At 42.8% G+C, this 15,352-nt stretch overlaps 1 protein-coding gene across 1 annotated transcript in view; it reads right to left on the bottom strand.

Moving 5' to 3' along the window:
• EXD1 (exonuclease 3'-5' domain containing 1) overlaps positions 1 to 15,352 on the bottom strand; it is a 594,484-nt gene that overhangs the window by 296,545 nt on the left and 282,587 nt on the right. The window lies entirely within an intron of this gene.

Raw genomic sequence — 15,352 nt, 5'->3', positions numbered from 1 at the left:
CATGGAAATAGTTGATGTTTCAGCTAGGTGTCATCCCACTGCCTTGCATATCAAATTAACTTAAAATAAAGTTGTAGGACTTATACATATTAGTAAACTTATAAATACTGAAACTGTAACATGTTGTTCTAAGTATATTACAGAAAGAGTATAAAAATAAAGAGCAACACACACAAATTAAAAAGAGTATTTGGGTTTAGTTTTTTTACTTTCAACTCGGCATTACAGAATAATCCTTTGCCCGTTGTATGGTACAGCTTGTACTTAGTTAACCAGATACCTGAGCTTTACTGAAAAGGGTGTATAAGTTTTACTACTTGAGCACACACACTAAACACACACTATCAAAAACAGAAACTTTGAGGTGGAGCAGGATACAGTTCAGGAAGTAAATTGACAGAACATGAAGCAGGAAATGACTTACAATTATCCAAAAACTATAGAGTCATCTACTTGGAGACAAGCAGCAACCTCAGACAGACAATTCAACAGAAAGCCACTAATCTTCAAAAACAGAAGAGGCAAAATAAAGCCTATCCAAAAGACTAAAGGCAGCAAAACAGAAAGGATGGGTCTTCATGTGTTGTCACTTAGCAAGAGAAGAAATTTTTAATGGTAAGAACAAGAATCCCATTTTCCCTCATGCTGACCGTGAAAGGACATTAAAGAGACAGTATACTTAAAAATAGTTTTTCCCTTAATGTGTTTACAATTGCTTTTTTTACCAACTGCAGAGTAAAAAATGTATGAAAAACAGAATTTATGCTTACCTGATAAATTACTTTCTCCAACGGTGTGTCCGGTCCACGGCGTCATCCTTACTTGTGGGAAATATCTCTTCCGCAACAGGAAATGGCAAAGAGCCCAGCAAAAGCTGTCCATATAGTCCCTCCTAGGCTTCGCCCACCCCAGTCATTCGACCGACGGACAGGAGGAAAAAACAGGAGAAACTATAGGGTGCCGTGGTGACTGTAGTTAGAGAAAATAATTCATCAAACCTGATTAAAAAAACCAGGGCGGGCCGTGGACCGGACACACCGTTGGAGAAAGTAATTTATCAGGTAAGCATAAATTCTGTTTTCTCCAACATTGGTGTGTCCGGTCCACGGCGTCATCCTTACTTGTGGGAACCAATACCAAAGCTTTAGGACACGGATGAAGGGAGGGAGCAAATCAGGTTACCTAAACAGAAGGCACCACGGCTTGCAAAACCTGTCTCCCAAAAATAGCCTCCGAAGAAGCAAAAGTATCAAATTTGTAAAATTTGGCAAAAGTGTGCAGGGAAGACCAAGTCGCTGCCTTACATATCTGATCAACAGAAGCCTCGTTCTTGAAGGCCCATGTGGAAGCCACAGCCCTAGTAGAGTGAGCTGTGATTCTTTCAGGAGGCTGCCGTCCGGCAGTCTCGTAAGCCAATCGGATGATGCTTTTAAGCCAAAAGGAAAGGGAGGTAGAAGTCGCTTTTTGACCTCTCCTTTTACCAGAATAGACGACAAACAGAGATGATGTTTGTCTGAACTCTTTTGTAGCTTCTAAATAGAATTTTAGAGCACGGACTACATCTAAATTGTGTAACAAACGTTCCTTCTTTGAAACTGGATTCGGACACAAAGAAGGTACAACTATCTCCTGGTTAATATTTTTGTTGGAAACAACCTTTGGAAGAAAACCAGGCTTAGTACGCAAAACAACCTTATCTGAATGGAACACCAGATAGGGCGGAGTACACTGCAGAGCAGATAACTCAGAAACTCTTCTAGCAGAAGAAATAGCAACCAAAAACAAAACTTTCCAAGATAACAACTTAATATCTATGGAATGTTCAAACGGAACCCCTTGGAGAACTGAAAGAACTAGATTTAGACTCCAGGGAGGAGAAAAAGGTCTGTAAACAGGCTTGATCCTAACCAGAGCCTGAACAAATGCTTGAACATCTGGCACAGCTGCCAGTCGTTTGTGTAAGACAGATTAAGCAGAAATCTGTCCCTTTAGAGAAATCGCTGATAATCCCTTATCCAAACCTTCTTGTAGAAAGGAAAGGATCTTAGGAATTTTGATCTTATTCCATAAGAATCCCTTGGATTCACACCAGCCGATATATCTTTTCCATATTTTAGGTTAAATTTTTCTAGTTACCGGTTTTCTGGCTTGAACCAGAGTATCTATCACGGAATCTGAAAACCCACGCTTTGATAGAATCAAGCGTTCAATCTCCAAGCCGTTAGCTGGAGGGAGACTAGATTTGGATGTTCGAATGGACCCTGTACAAGAAGATCCTGTCTCAAAGGTAGCTTCCATGGTGGAGCCGATGACATATTCACCAGGTCTGCATACCAAGTCCTGCGTGGCCACGCAGGAGCTATCAAGATCACCGAGGCCCTCTCCTGCTTGATCCTGGCTACCAGCCTGGGAATGAGAGGAAACGGTGGAAACACATAAGCTAGGTTGAAGGTCCAAGGCGCTACTAGTGCATCCACTAGAGTCGCCTTGGGATCCCTGGATCTGGACCCGTAGCAAGGAACCTTGAAGTTCTGACGAGACGCCATCAGATCCATGTCTGGAATGCCCCATAATTGAGTTAACTGGGCAAAGATCTCCGGGTGGAGTTCCCACTCCCCCGGATGGAATGTCTGACGACTCAGAAAATCCGCCTCCCAGTTTTCCACTCCTGGGATGTGGATCGCAGATAGGTGGCAGGAGTGATCCTCCGCCCATTTTATTATTTTGGTCACTTCTCTCATCGCCAGGGAACTCCTTGTTCCCCCCTGATGGTTGATATAAGCAACAGTCGTCATGTTGTCTGACTGGAATCTTATGAATCTGGCCTTTGCTAGTTGAAGCCAAGCCCTGAGAGCATTGAATATCGCTTTCAGTTCCAGAATGTTTATCGGGAGAAGAGACTCTTCCCGAGACCATAGTCCCTGACCTTTCAGGAATTCCCAGACCGCGCCCCAGCCCACTAAACTGGCGTCGGTCGTGACGATGACCCACTCTGGTCTGCGGAAGCTCATTCCCTGGGACAGGTGGTCCAGGGTTAGCCACCAACGGAGTGAGTCTGGTCTTTTGATCTACTTGAATCACCGGAGACAAGTCTGTATAGTCCCCATTCCACTGTTTCAGCCTGCACAGTTGTAATGGTCTTAGATGAATTCGCGCAAAAGGAACTATGTCCATTGCTGCAACCATCAATCCTACCACTTCCATGCACTGAGCTACGGAATGACATGGAATAGAATGAAGAACTTGACAAGCGTTTAGAAGGTTTGACTTTCTGACTTCTGTCAGGAAAATCCTCATTTCTAAAGAATCTATTATTGTTCCCAAGAAAGGAACTCTTGTCGACGGACAAAGGGAACCGTGAGATCTGAGAAAGGCCAGAACAATGTCTGTGTGAGCCTTTGCCTTTGAAAGAGACGACGCTTGAATTAGAATGTCGTCCAAGTAAGCTACTACTGCAATGCCCCTTGGTCTTAGAACCGCTAGAAGGGACCCGAGTACCTTTGTGAAAATCCTTGGAGCAGTGGCTAACCCGAATGGGAGGGCCACAAACTGGTAATGTTTGTCCAGAAAGGCGAACCTTAGGAACTGATGATGATCTTTGTGGATAGGAATATGTAGATGCGCATCCTTTAGATCCACGGTAGTCATAAATTGACCCTCCTGGATTGTAGGTAGAATCGTTTGAATGGTTTCCATTTTGAACGATGGTACTCTGAGAAATTTGTTTAGGATCTTTAAATCCAGAATTGGTCTGAAAGTTCCCTCTTTTTTGGGAACTACAAAAAGATTTGAGTAAAATCCCATTCCTTGTTCCTCCGTTGGAACTGGGTGTATTACTCCCATCTTTAACAGGGGTTCTACGCAATGTAAGAATGCCTGTCTCTTTATTTGGTTTGAGGATAAGTGAGACATGTGGAACCTTCCCCTTGGGGATAGTTCCTTGAATTCCAGAAGATAACCCTGAGAAACTATTTCTAGTGCCCAGGGATCCTGAACATCTCTTGCCCAAGCCTGAGCAAAGAGAGAGAGTCTGTCCCCTACTAGATCCGGTCCCGGATCGGGGGCTTCTCCTTCATGCTGTTTTGTTAGCAGCAGCAGGCTTCTTGGCCTGCTTACCCTTGTTCCAGCCTTGCATCGGTTTCCAGGCTGGTTTGGTTTGCGAAGCATTACCCTCTTGTTTAGAGGATGCAGAGTTGGAGGCCAGTCCGTTCCTGAAATTGCGAAAGGAACGAAAATTAGACTTATTCTTGGCTTTGCAAGGCCTATCTTGTGGAAGGGCGTGGCCCTTTCCCCCAGTGATGTCTGAGATAATCTCTTTCAATTCTGGCCCAAAGAGAGTTTTACCCTTGAAGGGGATATTAAGCAATTTTGTCTTGGAAGATACATCCGCTGACCAAGACTTTAGCCAAAGCGCTCTGCGCGCCACAATTGCAAACCCTGAATTTTTCGCCACTAATCTAGATAATTGCAAAGCGGCATCTAAAATAAAAGAATTAGCCAACTTGAGTGTGTGAACTCTGTCCATAACCTCCTCATACGGAGTCTCTCTACTGAGCGACTTTTCTAGTTCCTCGAACCAGAACCACGCTGCTGTAGTGACAGGAACAATGCACGAAATGGGTTGCAGGAGGTAACCTTGCTGTACAAAAATCTTTTTAAGCAAACCCTCCAATTTTTTATCCATAGGATCTTTGAAAGCACAATTATCCTCGATAGGAATAGTAGTGCGCTTGTTTAGAGTAGAAACTGCCCCCTCGACCTTAGGGACTGTCTGCCATAAGTCCTTTCTGGGGTCGACCATAAAAAATAATTTCTTAAATATAGGAGGGGGGGACAACTTCCGGGCAGCGGCCATGTTTGGTCGCATAGCTGTGTGCTGCTGCAGCCTTTCTTAAACACAGAAATTCCTAATCTAACTCATTGAACTATTTACTATTTTACTGGAGCTGAATGAGGCATTGAACTCTGTGTCTAATGAATACAATTTTGTGAGGATAACTGCTGGCATCGGCGCCTGGAGCCATTCTACAATCTTGGCCTATTCTAAACCCCCCGGCAGGACGCCTCTGGCCCTGTCGTTACGCAGCACTTAATGTGCTTTACAGATACACATCTCTTGTAAACCATTTTACGTTATGGACCTGCCATACATCAGATGAGATATGGAGATTGCAATTTATATTTTGGAGGAGCTCCGCTGCCTGCTTGAAACGCACAGAGTCGCCTTTGAGGATAAATTTTCTATGGCACCCAGCGATAGTGATGTTTGCACTTTACAGCGACCTACTGAGGCATTCCCAACCGCCCATGAAGCTGCACCCATGCTCCAACACCCGCTACCTGATGACACTGCATCCCAGAGGGATTTAACCTCTGCTCCTATGAAACCTGTGATTCCGGGCACCGGACTTAAACAACCACTATGTGCCATAGAGACGGAGAGCCTCATTCAGTGGGGGAGAGCTTGGGAAAAAATCACCGACATGAGCAGACCTACTTTCACTTTGCCCTGGCAGCCGATACCTTTGGAACCTAGCATAACGGCGATCCTAGCAGAAGCCTGCACCCAGATCAGTAGATCCGCACAGCCGCGAGCGGCGCAGCCCTCAAGAGCACCTCTCTTACCAGATACTGACTTCCATTCACCCTTGATATACCTGAACTGGGACCCGGGTGGTTTGCTACGGGCTCCTCTTTGGGAACACATTATGATGCCCCACGGTGGACTTCCTTGCTCACAGGCTTTTGTTTTGTGCTGCTCAGGTAACCTTGCTGCAAGTAAGCCGGACTGCCAGCCGTTCACTATAAGATGACTGTAATGAACATTGAAGGGACAATGACAGTCCAAAGAGGTCCCCTTTATCCATATCGCCTGCTAAGTGAAATACTAACCATAATGAGTGTTTCCTTTTCTAACTCAGAATAATCCATAGCGTAGATGCCCCTGTTTGTTTGTTGTGGATCCATTCTTTTCAATGTTCTGTTACCTCGAGTTAGTAGGGAGTTTAACAACAATCCACACATTACTACTATGAGACCCCACAGTTATTTGATTATTTATTTTAAAGCTAAATTTCACACTGCCTGTTTTAAATTTTACAGCCTATTTTTTGTTGTTGTATGGGACCCTATTAATGTTTTCAAATATGATTGCATTATGCAGCCTCTCACTTACACATTTATATATCTCCTATTAATCTATAATACCCTGAAGCTACTGAGTCAAAATGTTTGTTGTTGATTTATGCTTTTCAATGTTCAGTTGCCTCAAGTTAGTAGGGAGTTTAACAATAATCCACACAATACTGCTATGAGATCCCACAGTTATTTGATTATCTATTTATTTAAAGCTAAACTTCACAATGCCTGTTTTAAATTTTATAGCCTATTTTTTGTTGTTGTATGGGACCTATTACTGTTTCTAAATATGATTGCCTTATACAGCCTCTCACTTACACATTTATTTACCTCCTATTAATCTATCATACCCTAAAGCTATTGAGTCAAAACATTTTATTTATTTCCCGAGTGGTTCGGCTTATTAATTTGGGATGGTGCCCTGCTGTCAGCGGCCGAGATGGCGGGACAACTCCCTCTAATCTAAGTATGCATATTTTTTAGACCCTACCTATGCTCTATCAAGGCTGGATTTTTTTTTTTTCTAGATAAAGTTATTACCAAAGGCATACAGTAGCACTTATGTGTCCCAATAAATTAATAAGTTATAATTCAGAATGATGTTCTACAATGTTATACCTAAAGGATCCTAGTTAAACGCCAAATACGCCTTTCCTTTTTTTTTTTTAATAGCAAGGTTACCCCTTATTCTCTATGTACGAACCTAATTTAGCCTCACAGGTCCCTCCTTTCGGTATAATTTCAACGCTTACTCTGTTCACTGGACTCTACACACATCTCATAATTAAAGCTTTAAGGTATAAGTGCTGCTCCACTTTCTAATATTATTTCAGTTGTTAATCTCCTACCTGAGTTACACTTATGGCGGAGTCCCTAGTATTCTTACTTTCAACTTGTTTCACTGCAACACTTAATATACAGAATTATAAAAGTGTTTACACGGTTACCAGTCACACAGTATCTTAGACCTGTTGAAAAACATAAAATAGAGGTTCTTCATTTAGGGTCCATGAGTGGCCCTCTAGCAATAATGTTTACCCACGTCCAGTCTAGTTGATAGCAAATATGTGGTCCAAGAGTGGCCGCTTCACTGTCATGGTGGGTATACTATTTGAATAGTATTTACTACATGCAATGAGTGGGTAATATGCATACTGTTCATTTATCTGTTTTATTCTAGTTACCTGCTCTGAAATAATTTACTTTACCTTACTTTGTATTATGTATTGCAATTATTGATTGTTTGTAGTGTGATCAGTCCACGGGTCATCATTACTTCTGGGATATTACTCCTCCCCAACAGGAAGTGCAAGAGGATTCACCCAGCAGAGCTGCATATAGCTCCTCCCCTCTACGTCACTCCAAGTCATTCGACCAAGGACCAACGAGAAAGGAGAAGCCAAGGGTGAAGTGGTGACTGGAGTATAAATTAAAAAATATTTACCTGCCTTAAAAACAGGGCGGGCCGTGGACTGATCACACTACAGAAGAAAGGAATTTATCAGGTAAGCATAAATTATGTTTTCTTCTGTTAAGTGTGATCAGTCCACGGGTCATCATTACTTCTGGGATACCAATACCAAAGCAAAAGTACATGGATGACGGGAGGGATAGGCAGGCTCTTTATACAGAAGGAACCACTGCCTGAAGAACCTTTCTCCCAAAAATAGCCTCCGATGAAGCAAAAGTGTCAAATTTGTAAAATTTGGAAAAAGTATGAAGCGAAGACCAAGTTGCAGCCTTGCAAATCTGTTCAACAGAGGCCTCATTCTTGAAGGCCCAAGTGGAGGCCATAGCTCTAGTAGAATGAGCTGTAATTCTTTCAGGAGGCTGCTGTCCAGCAGTCTCATAAGCTAAACGAATTATGCTACGAAGCCAAAAAGAAAGAGAGGTAGCAGAAGCTTTTTGACCTCTCCTCTGACCAGAGTAAACGACAAACAGAGAAGACGTTTGTCGAAATTCCTTAGTTGCCTGTAAGTAAAATTTTAGAGCACGGACTACATCCAGGTTGTGCAGTAGACGTTCCTTCTTCGAAGAAGGATTTGGGCACAAAGAAGGAACAACAATCTCTTGATTGATATTCCTGTTAGTAACTACCTTAGGTAAGAACCCAGGTTTAGTACGCAGAACTACCTTATCCGAATGAAAAATCAAATAAGGTGAATCACAATGTAAGGCTGATAATTCAGAGACTCTTCGAGCCGAGGAAATAGCCATTAAAAATAGAACTTTCCAAGATAACAACTTTATATCAATGGAATGAAGGGGTTCAAACGGAACGCCCTGTAAAACATTAAGAACAAGGTTTAAACTCCATGGTGGAGCAACAGTTTTAAACACAGGCTTAATCCTGGCCAAAGCCTGACAAAAAGCCTGGACGTCAGGAACTTCTGACAGACGTTTGTGTAACAGAATGGACAGAGCTGAGATTTGTCCCTTTAATGAACTAGCAGATAAGCCCTTTTCTAAACCTTCTTGTAGAAAAGACAATATCCTAGGAATCCTAACCTTACTCCAAGAGTAACCTTTGGATTCACACCAATATAGGTATTTACGCCATATCTTATGGTAAATCTTTCTGGTAACAGGTTTCCTAGCCTGTATTAAGGTATCAATAACTGACTCAGAAAACCCACGTCTTGATAAAATCAAGCGTTCAATTTCCAAGCAGTCAGCTTCAGAGAAGTTAGATTTTGATGTTTGAAAGGACCCTGAATCAGAAGGTCCTGTGTCAGAGGTAGAGACCAAGGTGGACAGGATTACATGTCCACCAGGTCTGCATACCAAGTCCTGCGTGGCCATGCAGGTGCTATTAGAATCACTGATGCTCTCTCCTGTTTGATTCTGGCAATCAATCGAGGAAGCATCGGGAAGGGTGGAAACACGTAAGCCATCCTGAAGTCCCAAGGTGCTGTCAGTGCATCTATCAGGACTGCTCCTGGATCCCTGGATCTGGACCCGTAACGAGGAAGCTTGGCGTTCTGTCGAGACGCCATGAGATCTATCTCTGGTTTGCCCCAACGTCGAAGTATTTGGGCAAAGACCTCCGGATGAAGTTCCCACTCCCCCGGATGAAAAGTCTGACGACTTAAGAAATCCGCTTCCCAGTTCTCCACTCCCGGGATGTGGATTGCTGACAGGTGGCAAGAGTGAGACTCTGCCCAGCGAATTATCTTTGATACTTCCATCATAGCTAGGGAGCTTCTTGTCCCTCCCTGATGGTTGATGTAAGCTACGGTCGTGATGTTGTCCGACTGAAACCTGATGAACCCGCGAGTTGTCAACTGGGGCCAAGCCAGGAGAGCATTGAGAACTGCTCTCAATTCCAGAATGTTTATTGGCAGGAGACTCTCCTCCTGACTCCATTGTCCCTGAGCCTTCAGAGAATTCCAGACGGCACCCCAACCTAGAAGGCTGGCGTCTGTTGTTACGATTGTCCAGTCTGGTCTGCTGAATGGCATCCCCCTGGACAGATGTGGCCGAGAAAGCCACCATAGAAGAGAATTTCTGGTCTCTTGATCCAGATTCAGAGAAGGGGATAAGTCTGAGTAATCCCCATTCCACTGACTTAGCATGCACAGTTGCAGTGGTCTGAGGTGTAAGCGTGCAAAGGGTACTATGTCCATTGCCGCTACCATTAAGCCGATTACCTCCATGCATTGAGCCACTGACGGGTGTTGAATGGAATGAAGGGTGCGGCAAGCACTTTGAAGTCTTGTTAGCCTGTCCTCTGTCAGGTAAATCTTCATTTCTACAGAATCTATAAGAGTCCCCAGGAAGGGAACTCTTGTGAGTGGAACGAGTGAACTTTTCTTTTCGTTCACCTTCCATCCATGTGACCTTAGAAATGCCAGTACTAACTCTGTATGAAACTTGGCAGTTTGAAAGCTTGAAGCTTGTATCAGAATGTCGTCTAGGTATGGAGCTACCGAGATTCCCCGCGGTCTTAGTACCGCCAGAAGAGCACCCAGAACCTTTGTGAAGATTCTTGGAGCTGTAGCCAACCCGAATGGAAGAGCCACAAACTGGTAATGCCTGTCTAGGAAGGCAAACCTTAGGTACCGGTAATGATCTTTGTAAATCGGTATGTGAAGGTAAGCATCTTTTAAATCTACAGTGGTCATGTACTGACCCTCTTGGATCATAGGTAAAATTGTCCGAATAGTCTCCATCTTGAACGATGGAACTCTTAGGAATTTGTTTAGGATCTTTAAGTCCAGGATTGGTCTGAAAGTTCCCTCTTTTTTGGGAACCACAAACAGATTTGAGTAAAACCCCTGTCCCTGTTCCGACCGTGGAACTGGATGGATTACTCCCATTAACAAGAGCTCTTGTACGCAGCGTAGAAACGCCTCTTTCTTTGTCTGGATTGATGACAACCTTGACAGATGAAATCTCTCTCTTGGAGGAGAGTATTTGAAGTCCAGAAGGTATCCCTGAGATATTATCTCTAGTGCCCAGGGATCCTGGGCATCTCTTGCCCAAGCCTGGGCGAAGAGAGAAAGTCTGCCCCCCACTAGATCTGATCCCGGATCGGGGGCCCTCAATTCATGCTGTTTTAGGGGCAGCAGCCGGTTTCCTGGCCTGCTTGCCATTGTTCCAGGACTGGTTAGGTTTCCAGCCTTGTCTGTAGCGAGCAACAGCTCCTTCCTGTTTTGGTGCAGAGGAAGTTGATGCTGCTCCTGCTTTGAAATTACGAAAGGAACGAAAATTAGACTGTCTAGCCTTAACTTTGGCTTTGTCCTGAGGCAGGGCATGGCCTTTACCTCCTGTAATGTCAGCGATAATCTCTTTCAACCCGGGCCCGAATAAGGTCTGCCCTTTGAAAGGTATATTAAGCAATTTAGACTTAGAAGTAACATCAGCTGACCAGGATTTTAGCCACAGCGCCCTGCGTGCCTGAATGGCGAATCCTGAATTCTTCGCCGTAAGTTTAGTTAAATGTACTACGGCCTCCGAAATGAATGAATTAGCTAGTTTAAGGACTCTAAGCCTGTCCGTAATGTCGTCCAGAGTAGCTGAACTAATGTTCTCTTCCAGAGACTCAATCCAGAATGCCGCTGCAGCCGTGATCGGCACAATGCATGCAAGGGGTTGCAATATAAAACCTTGTTGAACAAACATTTTCTTAAGGTAACCCTCTAATTTTTTATCCATTGGATCTGAAAAAGCACAGCTATCCTCCACCGGGATAGTGGTACGCTTAGCTAAAGTAGAAACTGCTCCCTCCACCTTAGGGACCGTTTGCCATAAGTCCCGTGTGGTGGCGTCTATTGGAAACATTTTTCTAAATATCGGAGGGGGTGAGAACGGCACACCGGGTCTATCCCACTCCTTAGTAACAATTTCAGTAAGTCTCTTAGGTATAGGAAAAACCTCAGTACTCGCCGGTACCGCAAAATATTTATCCAACCTACACATTTTCTCTGGTATTGCAACTGTGTTACAATCATTCAGAGCCGCTAACACCTCCCCTAGTAATACACGGAGGTTTTCCAGCTTAAATTTAAAATTTGAAATATCTGAATCCAGTCTGTTTGGATCAGAACCGTCACCCACAGAATGAAGTTCTCCGTCCTCATGTTCTGCCACCTGTGACGCAGTGTCTGACATGGCCCTAATATTATCAGCGCACTCTGTTCTCACCCCAGAGTGATCACGCTTACCTCTTAATTCTGGTAATTTAGCCAAAACTTCAGTCATAACAGTAGCCATATCTTGTAATGTGATTTGTAATGGCCGCCCAGATGTACTCGGCGCTACAATATCACGCACCTCCCGAGCGGGAGATGCAGGTACTGACACGTGAGGCGAGTTAGTCGGCATAACTCTCCCCTCGTTGTTTGGTGAAATTTGTTCAATTTGTACAGATTGACTTTTATTTAAAGTAGCATCAATACAGTTAGTACATAAATTTCTATTGGGCTCCACTTTGGCATTGCAACAAATGACACAGGTATCATCCTCTGAATCAGACATGTTTAACACACTAGCAAATAAACTTGCAACTTGGAATACAATTCAATTAGAATATTATTAAAAACGTACTGTGCCTTTAAGAAGCACAGAAGATCTATGACAGTTGAAAATTAATAAATTGAAACAGTTATAGCCTCAATCCTTGTAAACAACACAACTTTAGCAAAGGTTTAATCCCATTAGCAAAGATAACTAATTCTGAAAGCAGGAAAAAAATTACAGAATAAACGTTTTTTTATCTCAGTTAACTATAATTCTCACAGCTCTGCTGAGAGAAATTACCTCCCTCAAAATAAGTTTTGAAGACCCCTGAGTTCTGTAGAGATGAACCGGATCATGCAGGAAATACAATGAGCTGCTGACTGAAATATCTGATGCGTAGCAAAAGCGCCAAAAAAACGGCCCCTCCCCCTCACACACAGCAGTGAGAGAGAACAGAAACTGTCAGAAAAAAGATTAAGCAACTGCCAAGTGGAAAAATAGTGCCCAAACATTTCTTCACTAAGTACCTCAGCAAATGAAAACGATTTTACATTCCAGCAAAAACGTTAAACATAATTTCTAGTTATTAAACAGCTTTATGTACTTCTTACAGTGTAATTCTAGTGAAGTACCATTCCCCAGAATACTGAAGTGTAAAGTATACATACATGACATTATATCGGTATGGCAGGATTTTCTCATCAATTCCATTGTCAGAAAATAAAAGCTGCTACATACCTCAATGCAGATTCATCTGCCCGCTGTCCCCTGATCTGAAGTTTACCTCTCCTCAGATGGCCGAGAAACAGCAATATGATCTTAACTACTCCGGCTAAAATCATAGCAAAACTCTGGTAGATTCTTCTTCAAACTCTGCCAGAGAGGTAATAACACACTCCGGTGCTATTTTAAAATAACAAACTCTTGATTGAAGATATAAAACTAAGTATAATCACCATAGTCCTCTCACACATCCTATCTAGTCGTTGGGTGCAAGAGAATGACTGGGAGTGACGTAGAGGGGAGGAGCTATATGCAGCTCTGCTGGGTGAATCCTCTTGCACTTCCTGTTGGGGAGGAGTAATATCCCAGAAGTAATGATGACCCGTGGACTGATCACACTTAACAGAAGAAAAAGGTATGCCGGGCTTCTCCCACTCCTTATTCACTATATCCGCCACCCGCTTGGGTATAGGAAAAGCGTCGGGGTGCACCGGAACCTCTAGGAACTTGTCCATCTTGCATAATTTTTCTGGAATGACCAGGTTGTCACAATCATCCAGAGTAGATAACACCTCCTTAAGCAGTGCGCGGAGATGCTCTAATTTAAATTTAAATGTCACAACATCAGGTTCTGCCTGTTGAGAAATTCTACCTGAATCTGAAATTTCCCCATCTGACAAAACCTCCCTCCTGACCCCTTCAGATTGGTGTGAGGGTATGACAGAGCAATTATCATCAGCGCCCTCCTGCTCTACAGTGTTTAAAACAGAGCAATCGCGCTTTCTCTGATATGCAGGCATTTTGGATAAAATATTTGCTATGGAGTTATCCATTACTGCCGTTAATTGTTGCATAGTAATAAGCATTGGCGCGCTAGAAGTACTAGGGGCCTCCTGAGTGAAGGAGATGATGTAGAACTATGTCTACTCCCTTCATCTGATGAATCATCTTGGGCAACTTTACTATCTGTGGCAGTACTGTCCTTACTTTGTTTGGACGCTATGGCACAATTATCACACAATTTTGAAGGGGGAGACACATTGATCTTCATACATATAGAACATAGCTTATCTGAAGGTGCAGACATGTTAAACAGGCTTAAACTTGTCAAGAAAGTACAAAAACCGTTTTAAAACAAAAACGTTACTGTCTCTTTAAATTTTAAACAGTGCACACTTTATTACTGAATATGTGAAAAAGTATGAAGGAATTGTTCAAAATTTACCAAATTTTCACCACAGTGTCTTAAAGCATTAAAAGTATTGCACACCAAATTTCAGAGCTTTAACCCTTAAATAAAGAAACTGAAGCCGGTTACAGTTTTAACCCCTCTACAGTCCCAGCTACATCCTTTGCTGCGACTTTACCAAACCCAGGGGGGAATACGATACCAAATGAAGCCTTCTAGGAACTTTTCCAACTACTTTCAGATCCACACACATGCATCTGCATGTCTTGCTCTCAAAAGTAACTGCGCAGTAATGGCGCGAAAATGAGGCTCAGCCTACAACTGGGAAGGCCCTTCCTGACTGGAAAGGTGTCTAACTCAGTGCCTGACGTTAAAAAACGTTCCCAAAGTTTGTAAGTGTGAATTTCAAACATAAAGATGTATAAAAAGCCCAAATAAAGCAATCGATTTTGCCCATAAAAGTGTCTACCAGTTTTATAGCCCATATTAAGCCCTTTATTCTGTTTGAGACTAAGAAAATGGCTTACCGGTCCCCATGAGGGGAAATGACAGCCTTCCAGCATTACACAGTCTTGTTAGAAATATGGCTAGTCATACCTTAAGCAGAAAAGTCTGCTAACTGTTTCCCCCAACTGAAGTTACTTCATCTCAACAGTCCTATGTGGAAACAGCAACCGATTTTAGTTACTGCTGCTAAAATCATCTTCCTCTCACAAACAGAACTCTTCATCTTTTTCTGTTTCAGAGTAAATAGTACATACCAGCACTATTTTAAAATAACAAACTCTTGATAGTAGAATAAAAAAACTACAACTAAACACCACATACTCTTAACCATCTCCGTGGAGATGTTGCTTGTGCAACGGCAAAGAGAATGACTACGGTGGGCGGAGCCTAGGAGGGACTATATGGACAGCTTTTGCTGGGCTCTTTGCCATTTCCTGTTGGGGAAGAGATATTTCCCACAAGTAAGGATGACGCCGTGGACCGGACACACCAATATTGGAGAAATTAGCTTTTTAAGTTTTTTTTTTTTGTGTATATTAAAGCTCTGATTTTGTGTTTTGAAGCCACAGCCTAATAAAATGGGTTGAGCTTGTAGGTATAATCAGATCTCATTATTGTATCACATTGTATACATATACATGTTTCTTTATCTTATATCTGTCCATAAAACAATCACCAGTACTTGGAGAGAACAATGGAAAATCAACATTTTATTACCTTATTTCTGCTATAACCCACTGAGAGTGTAATTTCTTCTGCTGGCTGTGTTTACAACGTTTATCTATAGCTTGGACCTGCGGCCACAAACTTTCAGAATAGGTGGGGATACCACAT

This window comes from Bombina bombina, chromosome 1 (genome assembly GCF_027579735.1).
Source record: "Bombina bombina isolate aBomBom1 chromosome 1, aBomBom1.pri, whole genome shotgun sequence".
NCBI classification, from domain to species: domain Eukaryota; kingdom Metazoa; phylum Chordata; class Amphibia; order Anura; family Bombinatoridae; genus Bombina; species Bombina bombina.
The sequence above is the reverse complement of the archived record's forward strand: the minus strand, read 5'-3'. Positions and strand labels throughout refer to the sequence as shown.